Below are 24272 nucleotides of genomic sequence, written 5' to 3'. Positions count from 1 at the left end.
TTGTCTGAAGCAGACAGAGTCTCTTGGTTTTATTGAAATTTAAGATATGTTTCTTTTTTGTGAAATATATATTTTAAAAAAAGCTTATCAAACAAAGAAATTAGATACTTTGCATTCTTTTCATTCTTTGCATGTCTAATTTTCTGGAAAGCTAGGAAGTTGTTTAAAGGCCCTTAAACACTATGTGTGAGGGGAAGTGAGTTATCTCTGCTCTCCCTGCACACCGCCCCCTCCCCCGCCTGCCCCCCCACCCCCCACTCCAAACAGGACTCTTTAAGGAACTGGAATGTTGGTCTCAAAATTCTGGGTTTTGAGCTTAAATCATTAGTGGCTGAAATGGAAGAGGGCATGGCTTGGTGGTGTTTCCTAGGTCTGCTCCATGGTATCCCACTGAAGTGACGCTTTGGACCATGTAAAGCTGGGTCCCAGGGCTGCGCTCACAGGGTTAGGGTGGGATCAGCCCAAGCGTTTCATTCACAGGCAGCTGTTTAGAGGCAGCCTCAGGGCCAATCCCTGTCTGTGATTGAGTTGATGAGGGGCACTTCCTGGCGGCATCCCGGTACCCCCCACCCCCAACAGTAGGAGATTATTAAAATTTGGAGTGCAGTGGCTGGCCCTTCCACTCCACAGCCATCATGCTGTAAAAGAGTTTTTCCTTGAAATATGTGTACCTATGGGGAGTAATTAATCATAAAAGCTCAGGGGTTTCAGCTCTCTCATCAAAGCGTTGAAGCTGGGGAAAGCTGAGCCTAAAAGCTGTGCTGATTACCCGGGGTAACCTGAGACAAAATCCATAGTTGCCAAGAGATCCTTTGCCCAGTATATTGTGCAATATTATAACTGCCTGATCTTCTCCTCCACTGACAATGACCAGTTATTCCTCATTTTCTCTCAAACGTAGCTGGGTTAGAATTTCATTTGCAGAAGGTATTTAGAGCAATTTAGAGACAAATGTCTCTGGTGTTTGCTCGGCACTTCCCCACTGCAGGCTTTGCTGAGCAGTTTGAGTATCAGGAGCTCCATCTAATCTGTTTAATTTTAATAAATCCCTGACTGGGAGAGGGAGAGAAAAAAAGAGAGAGAGAGAAAGTCTGGGCCAAATAATACTTTTTTCGACTTGGTCGGCGAATAATTACTGTAGAAAACTGTCCTGTACAACTGTCATTTGTTGCTCCTTTAAAAACCAACAACCATCATTTAATTAATTCAGCTCAGAGTGTTTGCCCTGAGCTGAGAACAGAACAGACAAAACCCCTGCCCTCTCAGAGCTTGATTTCTACCAGGGGAAGGCAGACAGCAAAAGAAGAAACAAAACGTTGTTTATCAGATGGCAAGTTCCATGGAGAGGAGTGCCTGGGTAGTGGGCTGAAAGGAGCCGGTGCCGTGTGGGAATGGATTGTGCTTCTCAACGGGGTGATTAGCAGGTGTCCCTCCGGGAGGGTGACATGTGAGCGAAGACCTGGAGGAGATGAGTATTTGTTGTGGGTGGAATTCCTTCTCGACCCTGAATGTGGTTTAGAGTTTTTAGAATGTTAGGCAGCAGGAAACCAGAGAGGCATCCTACCTTTCTTCCAAAGAGAGTTTACCCTGCACTTAAACCTGGAGTCCGTGGACTTCATCACTCACCTCCATTATCGTCTAAAATGCTGCTTCAGTCAGTAATTATCTATTTCCGAGTTGAATCCCAATAGAGTAGGTTCTGGCAGGACCTTTTCTGGGCAGAGAATTCCAAGGTTTGATGGGCATCTGGGGAAGAAGAGCCCTCTGTGGATTTAAACTTCACTTTTCACATTTCCCGTTCTCAGGGTCAGGTGCACACAGATCACGGTCACGGAGCTTGGTACCATCTCCAATGGGGTGAGGGAGGAGGGGATCTTATAAAGGAGTGAGCCTGTGCCCTGTCCCTAACAGTAGTTGAGAAGGAAAGGGAGTTGGCTCTCTGGTCTTTGGGAGCGGGGAGTGCGTCTGGAGGGGAGGGACCAAGGTCCTGGCTTCCTCCAGTCCTATCTCCCACAGGACTCGCTGCAGTGGAGGGTTGGAGCACTGGGTTTGGGGAGCTCACAGCTACTGTAGTCTTGGCTTTCCTAGCAAATGTCACTTCAGGGAATTGCAGTGGAGCCCTGTCTTGAATTATAATCTTGACTTTCTCTTTTTTTAATAAACATCTCTTTCCCGAAAAGGCAAATCCAATTTTGTTTTTCTTTTAATATTATTTAATATTTAATATAGAAATCAAGGTCCCTGTAGTGCATGTCACTTCAGTGGAAAATGAGGGTTACTTTAAAAACATCAGCTGAGTTTGTTTTATTGTGAAGCTGCAGCCCTGAGTAGGGGCCTGGTCCCTCCTCTGTAACTGACAGGTTAACCTGTGCCCTCTGATTTCAGGGCTGGGGAAGCTGGGGGAGCTGATGGCATAGGGTTTGCAAGGGTCTTTTGTGGTTTTGTTTGTTTGTTTGTTTTTTGTTTCTTTGAGATCTCTTTTGGATGCTTCAGAGTCTGAACATGGAGTCATTAATGAGAAACATGAAGTTATTAGAATCATTTATCATTTTCTTTGAAGCTTGTGCTGCCAGTTTGTGTAATTTACAACATTTCTTTCTTTTATCGGGAATTTTTTTGGATGCAAGAGAAAAGCAGCTGTTCACCTTCAGAGTACTAGAATAAATGTTTTTGTTTTCCGTCCAACCACTTGATTCTGCAGATGACATCAATTGCGGAGTCAGCCACACATGAAGATAATTGGACTGTGTGTGGGGTTTAAGCCCTCATAGAAGGAATGGGTCTATATATAGAAGCAGTTCTTGCCAGACAGGCATCGTATCTGGGGCTTTAAGCAGGCTACAGTCCAGGAGGTTAGAGTAACTTAAAAACAGCAGTTGGATCAGTCCAGAAAGTTAGGGGCTTGGATGCTGCCGTCAGTAAGCTTATGTTGATCTGACACCCTGTCCAACCACAAAATGTAGGAGGCAGTCTGCTTCCAAACACGTTTGGCAGGCGGAGTATAAGGTGGGTAAGAGAGAGGAGCCTGTTCGTGGCGGGTAAAGGCGTAGATGAGATGGCGGGAGGTAGACTTCTCTGTTAGCTTTTTCTCATATATCTGTTGCAAGACAGAGTTCCAGAAAAGAGATCAGCGTCGTCTGCTTTCCTGTGTGATTTTGCATGGTGGGACCTGGGTGGTGCTGACTGACCCTTTGGCTTACCGTTGTCCTTCTCAAGTGTATAAATCAAGGACTATATTCTCCTTCATCTAATAAATAGAAGAGGGCTGGGGGGAGAGTGAAGGAGAACGAATCAAATAAAACACACTACTACCATGCTTCCTCATTCTAAAAGGTGAAACAAGATCTTATCTCTTTTCTGTTCCTGGAAGCGGAACCCCCAGTAGCAAAACTGCCTCCTTGCTGGAAATGAACTTGAGGAAGAAACCTGCTGGTCTCAACCTTGGTAGTGGGGTAGAGGTGAAGGGCTTTTCTCACTGGAATATTTTAAGGGGGAGTGGATTCTCACACAGATTTCAATTTAACTCTCTTTTATGACTTTTCTTTTTTATCATTTACATCCATTTCATGAGGTAGTTTGCATGTCCTTGAATGGAATCTCGTTACCATGAAAGCTTTTTTAGCATTGATTTCATAACAGTCTTAATTTAATAGCTCCGTCATTACTGAGTAGCTCTGGGAGTGGGGCCCTGGCTTTCCAGGTCACTGACCTTTTAATTACAAACCTTGTTCTGATGGCCAGGTTATCGACTGGACAGCTCCCAGCTTGTGCCCCCAGGATGAAAACGAAAATAACTGTTTCCTCCCCCATCTCCAGGAAAAAAAAAATTGTAACCTCATGTGTTTCTAAAATTAATTTTCTCCTTCGGCTTTTCTTTATAATTAATTCTTTAATGTGTCTTAGTAAAGCCAGAGTATTTTTATAACAGTTTTTTTTTTTTTTCTAGAGCTTGGGTTCAGTGGATAGTGTGGAGGGGGCAGGGATGAAGAGCTTGCCAGCTTCCACCCCATGCTTGATCGGGGCCTATCTCCTCATCCTCAGAAACTCCTGCGGCTGAGCTGGAAAGAACAGTATCAGCTCTGTGAGGGGCCATCCAGCCCTTCTCATTCTTTGCTAAACAGACAGGGATTGCAGCATCCAGATGTAGACGCATTTCTGCATTTGCTGGAATAATTGAACCTTGCCTATCACAGACGTTCCCGTTCTGAGAGAAGCCTAGGGTTGGATGAGTTTTCTTACTGAGTCCTCGCTCTCTGCTAGTCATGGGTGACTGGAGGACGACACAGGGACCTCTGCATGGGGTTCTGCTCAGTTGGGAGCTTAGAGCTTGGGTCCATCTAGATTGTCACTGACAATGAAGAGGGAGAGAAGAAAGGGAGGACAGTGGCCCATAAGTAGGATGGTCACGGGTTCTGATTTGCCCAGGACTGTCCCAGCTTTAGCACTGGAATCCCACATCCTAGCCTGCCCCTCAAGGCCTGGGCAAACAGGTCACCCTCGCTGAGCAAGCCTTACTCTGGAGTGAGGGCTACTGAGAGAGACAAAAAGGGGTGTTTGGGGGGAAGCCAAGGGCAGAAGTCCATTAGCAGTCAGTCCCCGCGAGTTGGTTCAGCTTGCCCTCGAGCGGCGTCTTACTCAAGCGCTGCCTGCTCTCATTGCCCCGGCCTGGCCCTGCCTTGACCCGATGGGGGTCCAGTGCAGAGAGCCTCTGGGGGAGGCCGTGCTGCCCTGCGGACGAGCGAGGTACTGCCAGAGCTGGAGTAGGCCGGGCTGCGTGTGGCGGCCGCCTGTGTCCTGAGGATGATTGAGCATCGCCATCCATCTGTTGTGAGCGGAAGTCTTCCTTCCCTGCCAGTCCTGCGTCTGCATGCCCATCACCCGCTGTTCGGGACCAGCTTATCCATCATCCTGACTGGTGTTCCCCCCATCCATTTTCCCGCTCCCCTTGTTATCCACACTTGTCTTGAACTCCGCAGATTTTTTTCAGCATTCAGGATGAGAGCTGCAGCAGCTCGGCTGGCTGATCACTGTGGCCTCCCCGTTCAGAGGGGGAGCCGGTAGCACTTGCCCTCCCTGGACAGCTGAGTCAAGTGTGTTTCTACTCCTCTCCCTGCAGTCAGGGGACAGCTGCACAGAGGAGCTTGAAGGGGAGGGGAGACAGCTCTTCTAGACTTAGTGAGTGGTTTTGAGCTTTTTCTCTGAAAGTGAAGAATGACTCCTTCTTTCTTGACTCGTGTGCCTGCAACGACACTGTGAGGAAAACAGTGTGGCACCGCCATGTACATAGAGCACTGTTTGTATTTTTAAAGATAAAAGGAAAAATTTTAAAGCAAGATATGTACATGGTTTTAAGAATTCAAACAGTGAAGAATAGCTAGTGAAGAATAGGTTGTCCTGTCATCTCTTACTCCTGCCCCTGAACCCATCCTCTTTCCTAGAGAATGCTGCTAGTCACAGTTTCTGTGTACAGTCAGTCCCCTAAATATGAATGAGTTCCATTCCGAGGCCACTTTCCTAAGTCCAGTTTGTTCTTAAATCCAACAAAGTTAGCCTAGGTGCCCAACTAACACAGTCAGCTGTATTATATCATACTTTAATAGGTTTGTAATACTTCTCACACAAATAATATGTACATAAAAAACAAGCACAAGAAAAATAAAGCAAACATTTTTAATTCACTGAAAAGTACAGTACAGAGCAACAGCGGCTTCCAGGAGTGGCACACAGGCTCGTGTCTTTGAAAGTTCACAAAGGTTTGTATGTAGGGAACTTACTGTATCATTCCAAAGATCTATCCATACAAAAGCACATGAATGTTTAATAACATAAGCACCTTTTAAATACAGTGGTAGAATGTTTCACGCTTTACCTTATGCTTGCCATTGTATCTTGGCTTGCATTCCACTTTAACACACACAGGTTTGCCTCATTCTTGTCAGTGGCTGCATAGTACTCCATTGTATTCCTCTATCATCATTTTTTTGAGTCAGTCCCAAATTAGGGGACATTTAGGCTGAATCCTGTCTTCTTGTTTCAAACAATGCATCAGGGAATATTTCTGCCTGTATATTGTTGGACACTGTGCTAAACGTTTTCTGTATGGTACCTAGGCTATGGTATATTTTTATTAAGATTTCAGGAGATCATGTCACCCCACCCCCAAAGAAAAGAGAACTGTTTTAAAATATAAACATGACCATAGATGGAAAGAAATTAATAAGAGAAAAAACACAAATTATGAACACTGGGCACAGGTTTGTATTCTGAGGGGACGTTCTAGTCACTGGTTACGTGAAAAATACTTTTCTTTCTAAAATAATCTTTTTTTTTAATCTCATTTTTTAAAGGGATGTGGGCTCATAAATTAAATTTTTATTCAAAATAAACATTCAAATAAATGGAAAGCTTCAGAAACTTGAAAGTGAGTATCTGTTTTCAAATCAAGTACAGTCCGTCAGTATTTCCCGGGGATTGATTGCAAAACCTCCCCCAAAGGATATCATATTTGCCTATAGCCTACGTATCCTCCCATTTAAATCATCTCTCGATTTACTTATAATACCCAGTACAATGTAAATGGTGTGTAAATAGTTGCCTGTGTTCGGCAAATTCAAGTTTGGCACTTTGGAGTTTTCAGGAGTTTTTTCCTCGAAAACGTTTGATCCATGTTTGGTTGAACCTATGGATATGGGGGGCTGCCTGTCATCCCTCAGTATCCACACTGGGATTGGTTCCAGGGCCCAGTCAGCAGCAGGGACTAACAACATCCATGGAGGCTCAAGTCCCATAGTTTGCCCTCTGTCAGGGTTCAGCATCCATGGATCCTCGGGTCATGCAGTACTATGGTATTTACTGAGAAAAATAGATGTGTATGTAGACTTCCACACTTCAGACCTGTGTTGTTCAAGAGTCCACTGTATGGCTTAGCTTTTTGTTGTTGTTATTGTGGGATGTGGTGTGGGTCCTGGGCTGTAGCTTAGGTAATCAGCCTGTATTCAGGGCCTGGTGTGTGCAGAGTATTATTACATTAGGGCTTCATGAAAAAAAAATCAAATACTTGCTTTATGGATGAGAGGCTCATTAGGAGGTGGGAATGGCTGCCGAGTGCTTATCAATTGTACCAATGTCTATCCGTGAAACATAGTACTGCAGAAGTGAGCAGACTCTGACGAGGCAGCCATGGAGTAGCAGGCTCGGTAGGGCTGTCAGCACCTCAAGGAGGGTGAGTGCGTCTTCTCCTCCTGACATTCTCAGCAGCTGCATAGCAGCCTTGGTCACAGGCCAGTGAACAATAGGTTAAGTGATTGGGTGATAGTTAGAAGACATTTACCTGGGAAAGTTTCAAAAGGAGGTCTTTTCTTCGTAAGTCCTCAGTTTATTTATTTGTTCAGCCCTGCATACATGGAAATTGGAGAAGGAAATGGCAACCCACTCCAGTGTTCTTGCCTGGAGAATCCCTGGGACAGGGGAGCCTGGTGGACTGCCGTCTGTGGGATCGCACAGAGTCGGACATGATTGAAGTGACTTAGCAGCAGCAGCATACATGGAAAATGGCTTCAGAATCGCTACCTAAATGTCTTACCAGTATTCTAGTGTTTATATAAAGAGTATTTATATGCAGTTCTTTTTGTCTTTAAGTCTTATAGAATCCAGCGAAAGCATTCTTTTCAAAGTTACTTAGGTCAGCAGAACTAAGTTTTGACCCAGGCACTGAGGGAGGGAGTGGGTGTGGATGGGCAGAGCAGGACATTGTTGGTGAGGGAGGCTCACACGGCTCACACGGAGACCCATGTGCGGTTAGCTGGATTGGCCCATTGGGTCCTCAGAAAGAAGAGAAACGAGGTTGGTGAGGTGGACAGTGAGTGAGGAGCCAGTGTTAGGGCTCAATGTGATAAATTTAACAGTTGAGAGCACTTCTGAGCCAGTTGAAATACTCCATGAGACTGTACTTGACATTACTCTAGGCTCGGTGTGTAAACTGAATTGGCCTGTCGGTAAGACCAGCTATGAAGAAGGTCCTGCCAAGTCCTTTGTTAGGTGCAGAGAGTCTGGACTTGGAAGGAATAGCTGCAGAAATGGAAGTAGAAATGACATATCTATGTGCAGAACTTTGTGGTTTACAAAGCACAGAGATGGGTTCTTTTCTTCTTCACTATAATCTTATACATGTGGTTATAAGCAGGTTAATAGATATTTGTTGAATGAATGAATGCATTTAATCTCCCATTTCAAAGGTGAGGAAACTGAGGCTCAGAAAGGTTAAATAGTGCAGATTAATGGCAGAAATAGAACTAGAACCAAGTTTTATGCCTAGAGTTCTTTGAACCATACCATCTATTTTCTGGAAAGGAAGGACAGAACTACAGACAATGTAGAAAAAGGGAGTAAGCCAGGCTCAGTAGTAGATGAGATGTGTGAGGTGAAGGAGACAGGACCAAAGTTGCCCCTCAGAGTTGCTGTATTATGTTAAGCAGCTTTACTGAGGTATAACTGACATAAAGTAAACTATATACATACTTAATTTGTACAACTCTAAAATTTGACCTATGTTTGTGTACCAGTGAAACCATTGTTCCAGTCAAATAATGAACACATTGGGACTGCCCTGGCAGTCCAGTGGCTAAGACTCTGTGCTCCCAACACAGGGGGCCCAGGTTGAATCCCTGGTTAGGGAACTAGATCCCACATGCTGCAACTACAAGCAACTCACGTGTTGCAGCAAAGAGCAAAGATCCTGTGTGCCGCAACTAAGACCCCATGCGGCCAAAAAAAGATAACACACCGATTACCCCCCCATATAGCTCCTCGTCCTCCTTTGTAATTCCTTGCTCCCTGCCCCAGCACGTGCTGATTCCCCAGTAAGCACTGATCTGCTTTCATTCTCCACAGATTAGTGCATTTTCTGGAATTTTTAAAAAATTAATTAATTTTTGGCTGCACTGCACTGGGTCTTCGTTGTTTTGCGAGGGCTTTCTCTAGTTGTGACAGGCGGGGGCTACCCTTCATTGCAATGTGAGGACTTCTCATTGCAGTGGCTTCTCTTGTTGCAGAGCACGGGCTCTAGGCACCCTGGCTCAGCAGCTGTGGCTCACGGGTGTAGTTGCTCTGCAGCATATGGAATCTTCCGGGACCAGGGGTTGAACTCATGTCCCCTGCACTGACAGAATTCTTATCCACTGTACGACCAGGGACATCTGCATTTTTTAGAATTTTATATAAATGGAGTCATGTAGTATGTATCCCGTTTTGGGCCTGGCTGTTTTTACTCAGCATGATAGAGATTCACCCATGTTGTTACATGTATGAGTGATTCATCCCTTTTTTTGCTGAATAGTATTCCCTTGCTTTGGTTATACCACAATTTGTTTATCCATTCACCTGTTGATGGACATTGGAATTGTTTCCAGTTTTTAGCTATTAAAAATTAGAGCTGCTCTTAACATTTCTGTATAAGTCTTTGTAGAGACCTGTAATTCCTTTTCTCTCAGGCAGAACTGAGGGATAGACTGTATGTATCATATGATGGTTACATGTTTAACTCTCTAGGAAACTTCCAAACTGTTTTCAAAAGTGGTTCTACCATCTTCTGTTGTCACCAGTGGTGGGTGAGTGTATTAGGGTTTTGAGCCTGGAGAGAAGGAACCTGCAGGTGTTTTATTTGTAGCTTGTCTCCAGTAGCAATACCACGTGACTTTGGAAGCATTCTTTTGGAGTAACTAAATAACCTGTCAAGTTTGAGATACTTCAGCTGGGGAGGCAATAGGGCCTAGACTGCTTGGGTTCCAATCCCAGCTTCACCATTTTCTGACTGTGTAGCCCTGGGTAAAATTCTTAACCTCACTTTGCTGTGGTTTCCTTATCTGTAAAATGGGGTTAATGATAGCGTTTACTGCAAAAGCTTCTCGTAGAAGTCAGATGAAAATAGTGTGAGAAGTGCTTAGCAGAGTGCCTGGCACTAAAATCATGGCTTAATTAACGATGACAGCGATCAGCAGTACATGTCCTTTTAGAAGGTATATTCTTAATAGGCTAGAACCATTTTGCTGTAATGTTATATTAAAAACATACCATTTTATGAATAAATAAAGTGCTACACTGGCATGCAGGAGACTGCAATGTGGGAGACCTGGGTTCGATCCCCGGGTTGGGAAGATCCCCTGGAGAAGGGAAAGTCAACCCACCCCAGTATTCTGGCCTAGAGAATTCCACGGACTGTATAGTCCATGGGGTCGCCAAGAGTTGAACACAACTGAGCGACTTTCACTTTCTGTGTTAAAAAGATAAACTTGTTGGTATCAGAAAAATTCAGGCAACAAGAACCTCTCGAAATTCTGGTCAGAGAGTGATTTAATGTAAGAAGTTGGGCATTTCCTCATTTGTTGAAAGGGCCAAAGGAATGGACACAAAGCCAGGCCTCCAGGGGTGACTTCCAGGACATTGAAGGGCTCTCTGGGAAGGCTGCTCCCTCTGCTCAGCCAGGAAAGTAAGGGCCCAGGAGGCTACCACTGGGACTTTTGAGTCATACCCTTTTAGGGACTTCCCTGCTGTTCCAGTGGTTAAGAATCCACCTTCCAGTGCAGGGGAGTTTGATCCCTGGTTAGGGAATTAAGATCCCATGTGCCGCCGGGACACTAAGCCTGCAAGCCGAAACTGAAGAAGCCTGAGCACTGCAACGAAAGATCCCCCGTTCCGAAACTAGACTTGATGCAGCCAAATAGATACTTTTTTTTTTTTTTTAAAGGAACACACCCTTTTAGCTATGTCCAGAGATCAGGATGTCGCTGCTGCTGCCACCGCAGGACGTCCCTACATCCATAAAGACAGTGAGTGACAGGACACTGGAATAGGAACTTGGCTTCCAACTCTGACAAAATTGCCTCTTGACCCCCACAAGTGAAGCTGGAGGCTAGAGATTGGACTGTAGTAGGAAACCATGGTGTTTCCAGTGTTCCATTGATGATCTGCTGATGTTTGCAGCACTCAGAAGTAGCGGATACAGGTCTTTGGCCTCATTTCCGCTTTCTGAATCACCTGTGAGTGCACCTAATCCCCAGCCAGAGCTCTAGCTGCTGAGGTAAGTGTTGCTGTGGGTGTGCCAGCCTCTCTGACACCGGAAGCCCCACTAGAAAGAAGGGCTGGATGCTGAGTGCTCTTGGAGGAATCCATAGAAGAAAGGAGATTCACAAATGCAACAACATAGTTGGCCCCAAACAGGGTACAAACACACTGATGTCACATGCCTCTCTCTTTGTTGTTATTCAGTCACTCAGTCGTGTCTGACTCTTTGTGACCATATCTTTTTGCTTTTTCATACAGTTCATGGGGTTCTCAAGGCAAGAATGCTGAAGTGGTTTGCCATTCCCTTCTTGGGTAAGAAAGTGGTTTGCCCCTTTCTTACTGAAGGTTTAAGAACTTGGTATTTTTCAAGCTGTTTCCATAACAGCCTACAAAATGAGGGAAACATTTAGTTTGTTTCAAACCATGCTAATAAAAAAGAGTCAGGCAAAAGAGAGTTTGCCTTTCCAGTCTGGAAGCAGGTGGTAGTGGTTTATTTGTAAATCTAAAGTATTTCATTCAACACAGAGCAGACTGTGTGTATGTTTGAGGGCAGGATACGTTTTTATTTAACTGTTTTTGAGAAGACCTGGGCCTTTAGTTGTTAAAAGCAGTAGTGATACATCTCCAGTTTGTCCCAGAGATAAATGCTGATGTGTTCTGTATCACATCGCTAGCTTTTCTGAGATGATTTTAAAGGAGGTTTGTCTACTAAGGGTAGGTGAGGGAATTTTCACCAGGGGAACTGCGGAATCTGTGGGTCTGTTGGAAAATGTTGGAAGTGGAGACTTCTGAAATTTAACATAAGGTAGAACTTAAGACTGTCTCCTGAAAAATATTTTATGTTGATTGGACTATAATTAGAAAGATTCTTAATTAACTTTGGATAGTATTCATTCATTAACTAATCCATTGTTAAATTAACATTTTTGAGTCTCTGCCTTCTAAAAGTAAATTTATCTGCTGCTGCTCTGTGTGTGTATGTGTATTACATATTGTGTGTGTATGTGTAGTACAGTGTCTGGTTTGTGGAACATAAGTTAGTATGGTTTTAAATGTACTTTTCATTGTAGGTTTGCTGAGTTGGTCAGTCAGCAGCTTTATGTTTTCTCCATCTTCGGAGTAGGGTAACTCACTACAGGTCTTCAGTGGATAGAATGATGGGGTGTACTCTCTCTTTACACATATGTGCAGGTGCACACACTCACACACATACACACATGCCAGCTTATATTTAACTTGTGCTAAGAACTGAATGACTGTACTGATTTTTCCCTTCCACTTTAAACAGACCTATGTTTGGTTTCTAAAGCATTCTGATAGGAGCTATTCTTCTCAGATCTCACCCTTTTCATCAGACAGAAGATGACTTGGGAAGGCACTAGTCTCTTACTGTTAATTATTCTTTTTAGTTTTACAGCCCTTTAAAGTAATCTTTCTGTAATTAGATTGTTGAGTAGATTGTCTTTAGTGATAGGGTGGTCTTTAAGTTTTGTGTAGATTTTCAGTTTGTTACATGATTGCAAAAGCTTTCATTCATAAAGTTGAAGTTTACCTTATCATGGCATTTCAGGGGAAAAAAATCATGCCCCTCTGTGATAAATTAAATATCACAACCACAGAAATGTCATCTTTTCAATGAAACCTACAGTGCATAGGAATGGGGCTCTCTTCCACTCCGTTTTTGGCTTCAAGCTGGATCTATACTCTTAGCCAACAAGAAAAATATTTTACCGCTGACAGTGGTGAACCTGTGAAGCTGAAGAACAAAGCCATACCCTCTCCTGCTTTCTGAGTCACAAACAGAATTGTCAATTAAATTATTCTAATTGCAAAATTTGGGGTCTTGGCCGAAAGAACACAGGTTGAGTTTGAAGAAGAGGCAGTTTAAAAAAATCAGTTTAACTTTACAAATGGAGCTAATTTGTACAGAATGTAATTGGAAGAGAGTAAATACGGAGCTTCATGATGACCTCTCTTTTGAGTCCATTTCTGGTATTTACTTACTTTTTTTTTCTTTCAATCAAAAGGCTTTCCTTTATGCAGTCCTACAAAGAGGAGACTAAGTACCAAAATAGAAATAACAGAAAATTATTCTCTGGAAGCCCTTAATGCCTGACTTTGAAAGATTTTTATTATTCATTTGTTCATGCATCCAAGTATTTATTGAGTGCATATTTCTCTTACTGTGCTGGTCCTGGGGACTGAATATATACTGGTAAATAAAATAGCAGTCTGGGATAGAGACAGACTTCTCCAGAAATCTGAAATGTGCAAAAACTGTTACAAGTAAGCAAGGTGCTGTGATTAAAAGAGTTTTGATAGGGCCGGGGAAGGCTTGCTTTGGGAGGATCACTGAAACTAGAATGTGAAGAACGAGAGCAGAAGGACAGCCAGCTCAGAGACTCCGAGGTAGGAAAGGAGATTGACGACCTGGAAACCTATGGTCAGGCTGTAGCTGTGAGTGAGAAGAGGGAGCTCTTTCCAGCTTCCGCCTGGAGATGCTGTTGGGGTGGGGTTGGGGGGAAGGTTCTTTTGGAGTTCCATATCCCCTAATCTGGAGTCTTTCGTATCACCAGTCACCAAGCTCAGCTCTGCTCACCGTGCATTCCTAGTCTCACGTCTGCTGAGCGCCATGCGAAGTGCAGTTGGGGCACAGGTGGTCCATGCCCTCAGAGAACCTGGCGATGAGACTGTGGCAACTGCTTAGAAATGCAGGGACTGTGATTTATGAGCAAGCCTGAGACGACAGATACAGACCATGCGATCACCCCCAGCCTGTGTGTTCTACTTTATAATTTAAGAGCGTTCTCACATGCATTTGCTCATTTCATCTTCACGGTAACCTGGGTTATTTCCTCCAAAAAATGTGCATGTGAGTGTGGAGACTAACAGGAGTCCACCACATTTGAGAAACGTGCTTCTGTCCTCACTGAATCATTGAGTTTCAGTGCATCGTCCGCTCACGTGGACCAGGGAGCTCTCCCCGAAGGATCGTATTATTAGAAATGAGATTATTTATTTTATCTATGCCATTTCGTATACATTTCTATTATCAGGAATAGAAGATGAATTTAATTTTCGTCCTCTTTAGTTCTGGAGATGGTCTTGCTGTCTTCCACGAGGGTTCAACCCAGAGAGTCTGTGGTGTAGTGTTCGAGAAGAGGAAGGCTCAGACCTGGGGAGGATGGCTCTGCTAGTGAGTGTTGTTGACTTTGTTGTTCTGTACCGAGGCTTTTATCAGGACAAGAAAGGGTAAACAGGCCTGTCTCTGCACCAGCGGAGAGGTCGAATGGTTACATTGCACAATCTTCCAGAGCATCTTGCCGCAAATACATGGGTTATATTAAAAATTGCAATCATATCATTTTTTATAGTAAATTGCTGACCTTATGCAGTAGAATCAGCTTTATTGAATTTCGCCAAAAATGCGTTTATAATTCTGCCATACACACATGATATTCATGTCCTTGCTGCCCATGTGGAAATGTCCCTTTTTATGATGTTAAACAAATTAAATCGACTTTCTCCTGAGCCACCTGCCTCACCTTTAAGATCCACTCTGAGGAGTCGAACCTTTGCGGAGCAGCATGTGCCTCCCTCAGCTCGAATGTCAGCGTGCAGAACGCTGCAGTCTGGCACCACAGGAAGCCTTGCCCCAGTGGTACAGGTTTGGCCTTGAGATTATTACCAGGTGGTACCGGACAGTTAATGTATATCTTGTAGGCTGAGCACTCACACGGGCTCATCGTAATTATTCTGTTTTGAGGGAATGGTAGATATTTGTTTAAAAGGATCTCATGGTGAACCAAGAGTACACAGGTACAGTTAGTTCTCAGCTGTTTACTTGTAAATATTTATCATGAAAGTTTAAACCAGTTTTCCTTTAATTCCCTGTAGCTGTACTCCCTCTCCAACGAGTGTGGGACTGGGGATGTGAAACAATTTCACTGTTAGTCTAACAGAAGTACAATCAGGAAGTTGTAATGCATCTTTAAATGAAACATAAAGAGTTTTTAATCTGCTTTTTAGAATCGTTTGCTTCAAGTTTTATCTCTCCTTTTCATATATCTATTATTTATATTATTATTATATATATATTATATATGTATATATCTACATAGGTAAACAAAAAATTGCTGGTTCCCAGACAGTGTTGCATACAAAGGCAATATGATACAGTGGAAAAATCATCCATCCACTGACCATTTATTAAGTGTACGTTTTCTTTGTGTCCCAACATTTGTGCTAAGTACTGAAATTACAAAAATAAGGTTTAACATTAGTCTAGTGTGATTCCACAGTATGCGAACAAGAGCAGGATGGATGATAAAATGTTACAGGTGCTGTAATAGGTATACGTATAGAGGCCCAGAAGAGGGAGTGATTGGTTCCATGGTGGGTGAGGAGGACTAGTGGGGATGGGTTAAAAAATGAGGGGGTTACCCTTACAAGAGTCCTTCTAGAGGATTAGTTGTCTTTAGGGTTTGGGGAGTGGTGGTGACTTTAATCCATGCCAGGATGGGATGGGAACACAGTCGCCAAAGGAAGAAGTGATTCAGAGAATCAGAAAGCAGGCTGGTAAGTCGGGCAGGCAGCCAGGGTCAGAACTTCCCGTGCGTGAGCACAAGGGCTTGGACTTTAGTGTGTGGACGGTGGGGAAGCCATTGAAGACTTCTGTGTGGCATAGTAATGGGTCCCATCTATGTTTCCGAAGCTCACTCTTCAGGTTGGGTGGGCACTTAGGAGCTCACTGCAAGAATTCAGGGGAGAAGGAGAGTCACAAGAGTAGAGAGGGTGCTGGATTAGGGAGGGTGAGGAAGTAGAGTGGACAGGATTCAAGGAGTGAAGGAGAGGGAGGCATCTGTGCTCACTGTCCAGAGTTTTTGGCCTGGGAACTGGCCTGGCGAAGAGTGGATAAAGGAGTGAGAAGAGTTCCAGACCCAGAGTTGGAGATAGTGGGAGGGAAAGAGGAAGGAAGCCGACAGACCCCTGTGATGTGGCCAGGCGTTTTGCGGTTGGAGACCCCAGTCAGGCTGTGCCACTACCCTTGTCAGGCTGTGCAGTGTCAGTCCCTTGGCTTTCGAAGTTGCTTCCGCTGGGTGACTGATAGCCTCACTTTCTCCACATAGACGTTGTGAAGTGGTGTTGCTGAAATCTGAGGCTCTCTAAAGAAAAAGAAGTTGGCATTTGTGAAGCAAGTGTTGTTTTATCTGGAAATGGCTTCTCAGTGAGAGGCCTGTCCATGTTCCTGGAAAAACCTGCCTCTCCTGCCAAGAAGGGTGTCCCACTGAATCGGACCATAGTCATTGCGGGCTGCTGCCCCGACCTGTCACTGAAAACTCATTCTCCAGAAAGCTCTCTCCCCTGGCACTTGCTCCTTAACTGTTCCTCTCTGAGTTTGTCTGTTTCGGTCATGTTTGTGTGTATTTCCACTGATGTTTTTGTTTGTGACAGGTGGCTTTGCGTAATGTGGCCTCAGGGGCTCCCCGCACACTATAAGACACGGCGGTTACAGTGACCTGACCCTGCAGGTACCTGGGTTCCCTGGTAGCAGATGACCTTGGTACCTTAACTCCTGCAAATCGATGAGTCAGAGGGGTAAAAGGTGTGGGGCTAAGGCAGAGAGCCTAGTGGTCAGAGGTTCCAACAGGAGTGAGGGTGGAAGAGCCCCGGGTAGCGCGTGAGAGCCGGTTAGCCCGGCTGTCTTCCTGGGAGACATGCTAGTTTCCGGTCACTTGTAAGAGGGCTAGACAAGAGTGGTTCCCTTCCTCTGGCCCTTCCCCTGGTGCTGGCCCCTCTCCCTTGAAGGACTCTTGGCCACTGTGGCTGGAGGTATCTGCCTTCCCAAGCACTGCAGCCTCAGGCGCCACGCAGCTCCACCCAGTCCCGTGTGTGGCGCTGTGAAGTCGACTCGTGTTGGCCTGAATTCTGATCTGCAGTTTTGAAGAGTGTATAGTTGTAAACTTTTCAGCATATCTGAAAGCAGATTTCTTTTCTGTAGGCATCTTGTTCACTTGTCTAGTCTTTCCATGGAAAACAGCCTCCTTGCTTGATCTGCATGTGTGCTCAATCACTTCTGACTCTTGCGACCCCATGGACTGCAGCCCGCCAAGGCTCCTCTGTCCACAGGATTCTCCAGGCAAGAGGACTGGACTGGGTAGCCATTCCCTTCTCCAGGGGATCTTCCCAGCGCAGGGCTTGATTTGAGGCTGCCTTAAGCATATCCAGCTATCTCTGGATCTCAACCCTCCTGCCTCCCACTAAAACCACCTGCAGGACTGACCCTCCGTCCCCCAATAACTTACACCAGCCACACCTCATCTCTCACTGACCATTTCTGTCTGAGACCCTCACTGTGTTAGTTCACTTTGCTGGCTTTCACCTCTTCCTTCTGCCTTTTCTTTTTGTCATTAAAAACTTTAAATAAATGTTAAATTAAAAAAAATTTAAATAAATGGTTTGAACGTTTGGTATTGTTATCCATTCACCTCTGAGAAACTCTTTTTAAGACATGGACCTAAAGAGTCTTTCTCCTTTCTTCCCTGTGTACATAGTGGGGAGAAGGATGTGGAAAATTATGGATGAAAACATGTTAAAAATGATTTTCAGGGTAAAACAAGAGAGGGAAAAGAGTCAACCTTTAAGGAAACCCAAAAAAAGCACCTCTCATGGTAATTAAATGGCAGCATATAACCTATCAGAATGCTGCATGTGTGAGACAAGCCAGGGAGCTGTGTGTTTGAAATTAGAGCTCTAATCCTCAGGGAAGAGAATAGTTAAATAATTTGTTTTTGACGTGTGAGAGCAGAGCTGAGAAGGTGTGAGTGTGTGCGCACAAGTGTGTGTGTGTGTGTGTGCGTGCGTGCACATGTGCGTGCATGTGCACACTGGTGCCCATGCTGGTGGGACGCTGGGGCCGTGTTTACCAGGAATGCCCTGGAGGTCGATATTTATCAGCATCTGTGTGCTGTCAAGAAGCACACAAGCTGCTGTTGCCCGTTCATTACGTTTTCAGAAGAGCTGGGGCCTCACCTGTGGTCGGGCGTTGCATCAGAACTGTAGAACTTGCTTCACTCTGGCCCTCTGGGACTCACCGGAATAGATCTGAGAGACAGGATAAGACAGATGGAGAAAGAGAGAGACAGGAATTAGGGGAAGGAAGAAAGCGGAATTTTGAAGAATGCACACAGCACAGACTCTGCAGGACAAAACATTCCAGCTCCTCTGGTGCTCACAAAGGGTGGACGTTCCGCAGAACGCTGGGCATAAGCAATGGCCAGGGGCAGCCTTCTCCGGCCAGGGGCAGCCTTCTCCAGACAGGGCTCCCCTGCCAATGTTCACTGCCATTGGCGGGGTCCTTTCTGTGCCCCTGGCAGAGTTTGGGGCTTTATGCATGCCCTGCCCCTCTGCAGGCTGCTCTGTCTCTCTGTAGATATTCCCATAGCTTGGCAGCTGCGATCGGAATTCCACAGGACAGGCTGATGCGTGGCAGAGATGGGGCCTGCCCATCTGTCCCCACATCCCTCATTAGGCCATGTGCTCTTTGGTGACTGGGTTGGGGGGTGGTGTGCTGAGACTCATGTGGTCTTTTTAGGCTCCCAGTCTCTGTGGTCTCTATGAGAGCAGGCAGGGTTTCTATTATACTAATAAGGAGCCCCGGGGACGCTGGTTACAGTGTGATAATCGTCCCCTTCGAGGCCCAGAGGCATCGGTGTGCGCTGACCTCATCCCAGGGGAGCGCTGATGAAACCCTGACTCTGCCTCACTGCCTAATGGGCGGGGGAGGTTGCCAGTGTTTCTCCTGCCTTATTATTACCAGGCTTACTTGTCTTTGGGGCATTTCATCAAATCTTCTTTAGTTTCGCTTAAGAACTTTGGTGAGCCTGATGGAAAATTTTCTGTAATAACTCAAGTGTAGCAACACACGTCACAAATACCAGCTAATTACTCCCCAGAGTACCCTGGGGACAGTAGAGGGGATGATAGTAGCCCTGGTGTTTTTTTATCCCCATTTTATAGACTGAGAGACTGAGGCACCTCAAGGGAGACTGTGACCTGAGCCAGAGGGAAGGCTCTGGAAGCTGAGGTTTTGAGCTCCCTGCCTTTTGGCTTCTCTTGGAACTGTTAAGTCATTTAGGAAAACACCCTGGGTTTTGTTTTTTCTACTTGCTGCTGTGTCTTAGACATTATTTCACATCCATAAATACGGATATCTGTTGTCGGTTTTGATCACTGTCCGGTGTTCTGCTTAGATCATATACCCCATCCCCTTGATGGATAGTGCTTCCCAGGTGGCGCTAGTGGTAAAGAACCTGTCTGCCAATGCAGGAGACATAAGAGATTCGGGTTTGATCCCTGGGTTGGGAAGATCCCTTGGAAGAGGGCGTGGCAACCCAGTATTCTTGCCCAGAGAATCCCATGGACAGAGGAGCCTGACGGGCTACAGTCCGTGGGGTCACAAAGAGTCAGACACAGCTGAGCACAATCATTTATGTCCCCTTGATGGATGCCTGAGTTATTTTCATTTTCACCATTATAGCAGCTCTTCTCTAACATTCTTGAGAGGTGGGTATTTCCCTGCTTAGGGATTACTTCTTTAGGGTAAAACCCTTTGAGTTGGAACTGTGGGTTCAGAAAATGGGCTTGTCTGCATTTTCCCTTGCTTTGCTGACTGCCCTCTGAAGAGACTACCTCAGCTTCCAGCCTCAGCATCTGCAGTCAGTGCTCTGAGCGCAAGTTTCAGCTCCATGGTGTCCAGCCAGCTGGCTTTTAGGATTTCTTCTTTCAGTTAAGCAGTGAAACTCCCTGACTTCAAGAGCATAGAAATACTCACTAATTTTTTCCTTTTATAGTTTTAGGGTTTTTTTTGTGGTATTTTGTTGTTGTTCTTGAAAGTAGAGCTATAAGGGATAGAACTTAATTTTTTCCCTAGAGACCCATCTGATTGTTCCAGCGTTTGTTGAACAGTTGATTTCTTCCCACACCCATCACACCAGTCACCTTTGTTTTGTACTAAATTCTTAAATACACTGATGTGTGATCAAGGACATCCTGTTCTCATTCTTTGATATACTTTCTGTTTGTTTTGCTAATACTGCAGTGTCTTTGTTACTAGAGATTTGCGACACATTTTATGTGTTGGTATAAGTTGTACTGTTTCTTCGTTGTTCTTTTTTAGAATATTCTTGGCTCTTCTGGCCCTTGTATACTTTTAAACTCATTTTAGAATCACTTTATTACATCTCCTCCTCTTCTTGATCCCACCCTACCTGTACCAAAGGCCAATTAAAAATAAAATCCTTTTGTGGTTTTGATTATAATTCAGCAGTGACTTTGGAAAGAAATTGACATCTTTGCAATGTGTTAGTCTTTCCCTCCATGTTCATGTGATGTATCTTTAAAGCATGTTTTTCACTAATGACGTTTTACGAAGTCATTGCACGGTTCCTGTGCATTTCCTTTAATTCTAAGTATTTTTATTATTGTTGATATAGGACCTTTATCATTATATTTTCTAATAGATCTTTGCTAATATTTGGGAGAGCTGTTGGTATCTGTGTTTTTTAAAATCATTTTACTGTGTTCTTTTTAATAGCCTTACTTTTTCTTATCAGATCTCTTAAGTCTTCTCAGTAGTGGATCATGTGAAAATAGTAATATTTCTCATTTCCAGTGTTACATGACTTTATTTTGGCTGGGCCTTCCAGAACAGTTTTAATTGATTATGAGTGTTCAAGGAGTAAAATGGATATGATCTCATTACCTCCTTTTCTTCAGAGCATTAATTTAGAAATGAAGGGCATAGGAGTATAAGAGAAATAATCATAATGGTCCCTAGATTTTTCAAAGCTCATATTCTCCAAGGGACTTCATTTTTTTTCACCTGTTTTGGCCATTTTAATCTTTGCTCAAAATTGTTTGACATGCTCATAGAGGCTTGGTATCAGAAGAGAAACTCAATATTATTTCTATTTTTTCAGGGAGAGAATCTGAAAGACAGTGGGCTTGGCTTCCAAAGTCACCTGGCCAGTTTAGCCTAACGAGTAGATCTTGGGAGTCATTGCTCCTCTAGTGAAACAAAGCCCCATGGTCGGGGGTGGGGTGGGGGGTAGGTGCTGCTTTATCACTGGAGCTGCTGTAATCGCTTGCACTGTTGCAGCCCTTCCTACAAACAGTGTGAAGTGTGGGTAGAAAAGGGCTCAGTTTTGCCTGAAAGTGCACATAAAACCTGAACACTCTAGGACATCAAAGAAACTATTCTACAGAAGTGGAGACCTCTGCATCTCAAGGATGAGTGTACTGACGCCCGGCTCTGTGACCTCAGCACGCAGGTTCTGTGATAACAGAGCAGTGGTGTGCTGTGGGCAGGGCTCAGGTGTTCCCAGTCTCACCCGGCTGGTCCCCTCTGTGCATTGCCACCAGGTCAGAAGACCCAAGCTGCCCGGTTAGCCCATCTCTCCCCTTCATGGGAACTTGGGTAGTCCTTCCTTTCTTTCTTAGAGGATAAAGTCTCTTCTGTGTATAGTCTGCCGTCCTGTTTTTTTCCCCTCCATCTTTTTGTCTTGAATAGTTTAAAATTTACCAAAAAACTGAATGGTGCAACAAGTAGCCAGATACCTCTTACCCAGTTTCTCAGTTGTTAACATTTTGCCACGTTGGCGTTCTCTGTCTGTATCTTCCTGTTTTACACACACACACACACACACACACACACACACACACACACTTTTTTAGACTGTTGCAGATATCATGCCACTTCAACTGTAGTTACTTCAGCATGTCTGTTAGATAGGATGTTCTCCCATGTAACCACACCACACTATCCCACCTGAGAAAATTAACACTAGCTCCATGAGTTGTCTGATAAATATATTCTATATTTAAATTTCCCCAGTCCCCATATTTTTGTAGTATTCTGTCATCAGGGGACAGTCTGGGCTCCTGCAGAGCATCGCATTGCTATGTCTGTTTATCTAGAACTGTCCTCTTAATTCTTCTTGTCTTACTATCACTGACTGTTTTGCAGGGGTCAGATCAGTTGTTTTTTGTAGAGTACGATACATATTGGAATTGTTTCATTGTTTCCCCTTGATAAGATTAAAATTTTTTGATGAGAAAACTTGATAAGTGATGTTGTCTGTACTATTGCATCACATCAGAAGGTGAGAAAAGTCAGCTTCTTCTTAATTGTTGCTGAGGTGACTACCAGATCTCTCCACTGTAAAGGTAAGGTACACTCTGCACCTTTGAAATGAGTAAGTAATCTGAGAAGTGCTTCTTTGAGATCCTGTTTTGTTACTCAGCACCCTTTCATTCAGTGGTTTTAACATCTGCTGGTGAGCCTTGCTTGAATTAGCTACTTCTCTGGTATTTTTTTTAAATTGTGATTTTTCTATTTTTATGATTGCTTAGGCATTTATTATCTAGTATCTTTAAAGGAGAACTTTCTCACCTTCTCTCTTCTGCCTTGCTCTTCCTTACTTTTGAGTGTCACTATATACTCTTTATTTCAGGGGATTATAATCTGTTATTATCATACTTCTCTTTTTTAAAGGTTACAGTTCATTTACAGCCATTACAAACTATTGGCTGTATTCTCCTGTGGTACAGTATATCCTTGTAGCCTGTCTTAACACCCAGTAGTTTGTACCTCCCACTCCCCCACCCCTTTACCATTCCTCGCCCCTCCCCACACCCCAGTAACCACTGGTTCCTTCTCCAGGTTTGTTATCTGTAAGTCTGCTTCAGTGTTATATTCACTGGTTTGTGGTATTTTTTTTTTTCTAGATTCTACATATAAGTGATATTATACAACATTGGTCTTTCTCTGTCTGACTTATTTCACTTAGCATAATGCTCTCCAAGTTCATCCATATCATTACAAAATGGCAAAATATCCTCCTTTTTTATGACTGTGTAGTATTATATGTATATACACACCACATCATCTTTATCCATTTGTTGGACACACAGGTTGCTTCCATGTGTTGGCAATTGCTGCTCGGAACTTTGGAGCCCATGTACCTTTTCAAATTTGTATTTTTGTTTTTTTTTCAGATATACACCCAAAAGTGGAATTGCTGGATCATGTGGTAGTTCTATTTTTAATTTTTGAGAAACTTCCATGCTGTTTTCCATAGTGGCTGCACCAGTGAACATTCCCACCAACAGTGTATGAGAGTTTTCCGCACATCCCCGCCAACGTTTGTTGTCCTTTCTGATGATGGTCATTCTGAGAGGTGTGAGGTGGTATCTCATTGCGATTTTGATTTATATCTCCCTGAGGAAATGCAGATGGCCGGTAGGCACATGAAAAGATCCTCAGTTTCATACTTAAGAAAAAATTGTGTTTATTTTGGCGGTGCTGGGTCTTCATTGCTGTGCAGGCTTTTCTCTAGTTGCGGGGAGTGGGGACGACGCTCTAGTTGCAGTGTGTGGGCTTCTCATTGTGGTGGCTTCTCTTGTTGCGGAGCGCGGGCTCTCGGGTGCACAGGCTTCAGTCGTTGTGGCACACGGGCTCAGTAGTTGCGGCACACAGGCTTAGTTGCTCCACGGCATGTGGAGTCTTCCTGGATCAGGAATCAAACCCGTGTCTCCTGCCTTGGCAGCCGGATTCTTATTCACTGAGCTGCCAGGGAAGCCCCATACTTTTTTTTAATGCTCACATTGTTACAAGTTTGGTCAGTGGGCACCAGTATGCAATGGCTCTTGGGTCTCTTGCTTTTTGACACAAATGTATCAGGTGTACCATATTTTGTCTGTGCCACAAGCCCAGAATCAGACATTTTCCAAAGGTTTCTTTTAGTGGGAATGATACTTAGAAGCCTAGATCTGGACCCTAGTTACCCGTGTTCCTGGCCAGTTGCTGCTTCTTTGTCTTCTTCAGAGCATGCACAGAACTCTACACACATGTGCACGCACACACATGTGGTTTTGTTAATTACAATATATGTGTGTGTGTGCTTAGACGTGTGCGACTCTTTGTGACCCCATGGATTGTAGCGTGCCAGGCTCTTCCTCCTCCGTGGAATTTTCCAGGCAAGAATACTGGAGTGGGTTGCCATTTCCTCTTCCAGGGGATCTTCAAACTTAACATTACAGGATTTTACTTACATTCCTTATTTTATGTTTCCATTTTTTTTTTCTTATAGTGAGACACTGGGTTCTTAATAAGTTTGATGTGCCTATCATTTGTGTCACATAATATGAATAAA

The 24272-nt window shown here is 44.2% G+C and overlaps 1 protein-coding gene across 1 annotated transcript in view; it reads left to right on the top strand.

The window, feature by feature from the left end:
* The window catches only part of PEX14 (peroxisomal biogenesis factor 14), a 139145-nt gene that overhangs the window by 51378 nt on the left and 63495 nt on the right, over window positions 1-24272 (top strand). The window lies entirely within an intron of this gene.

This window comes from Budorcas taxicolor, chromosome 16, assembly GCF_023091745.1.
Source record: "Budorcas taxicolor isolate Tak-1 chromosome 16, Takin1.1, whole genome shotgun sequence".
Taxonomy (NCBI): Eukaryota; Metazoa; Chordata; class Mammalia; order Artiodactyla; family Bovidae; genus Budorcas; species Budorcas taxicolor.
The sequence above is the reverse complement of the archived record's forward strand: the minus strand, read 5'-3'. Positions and strand labels throughout refer to the sequence as shown.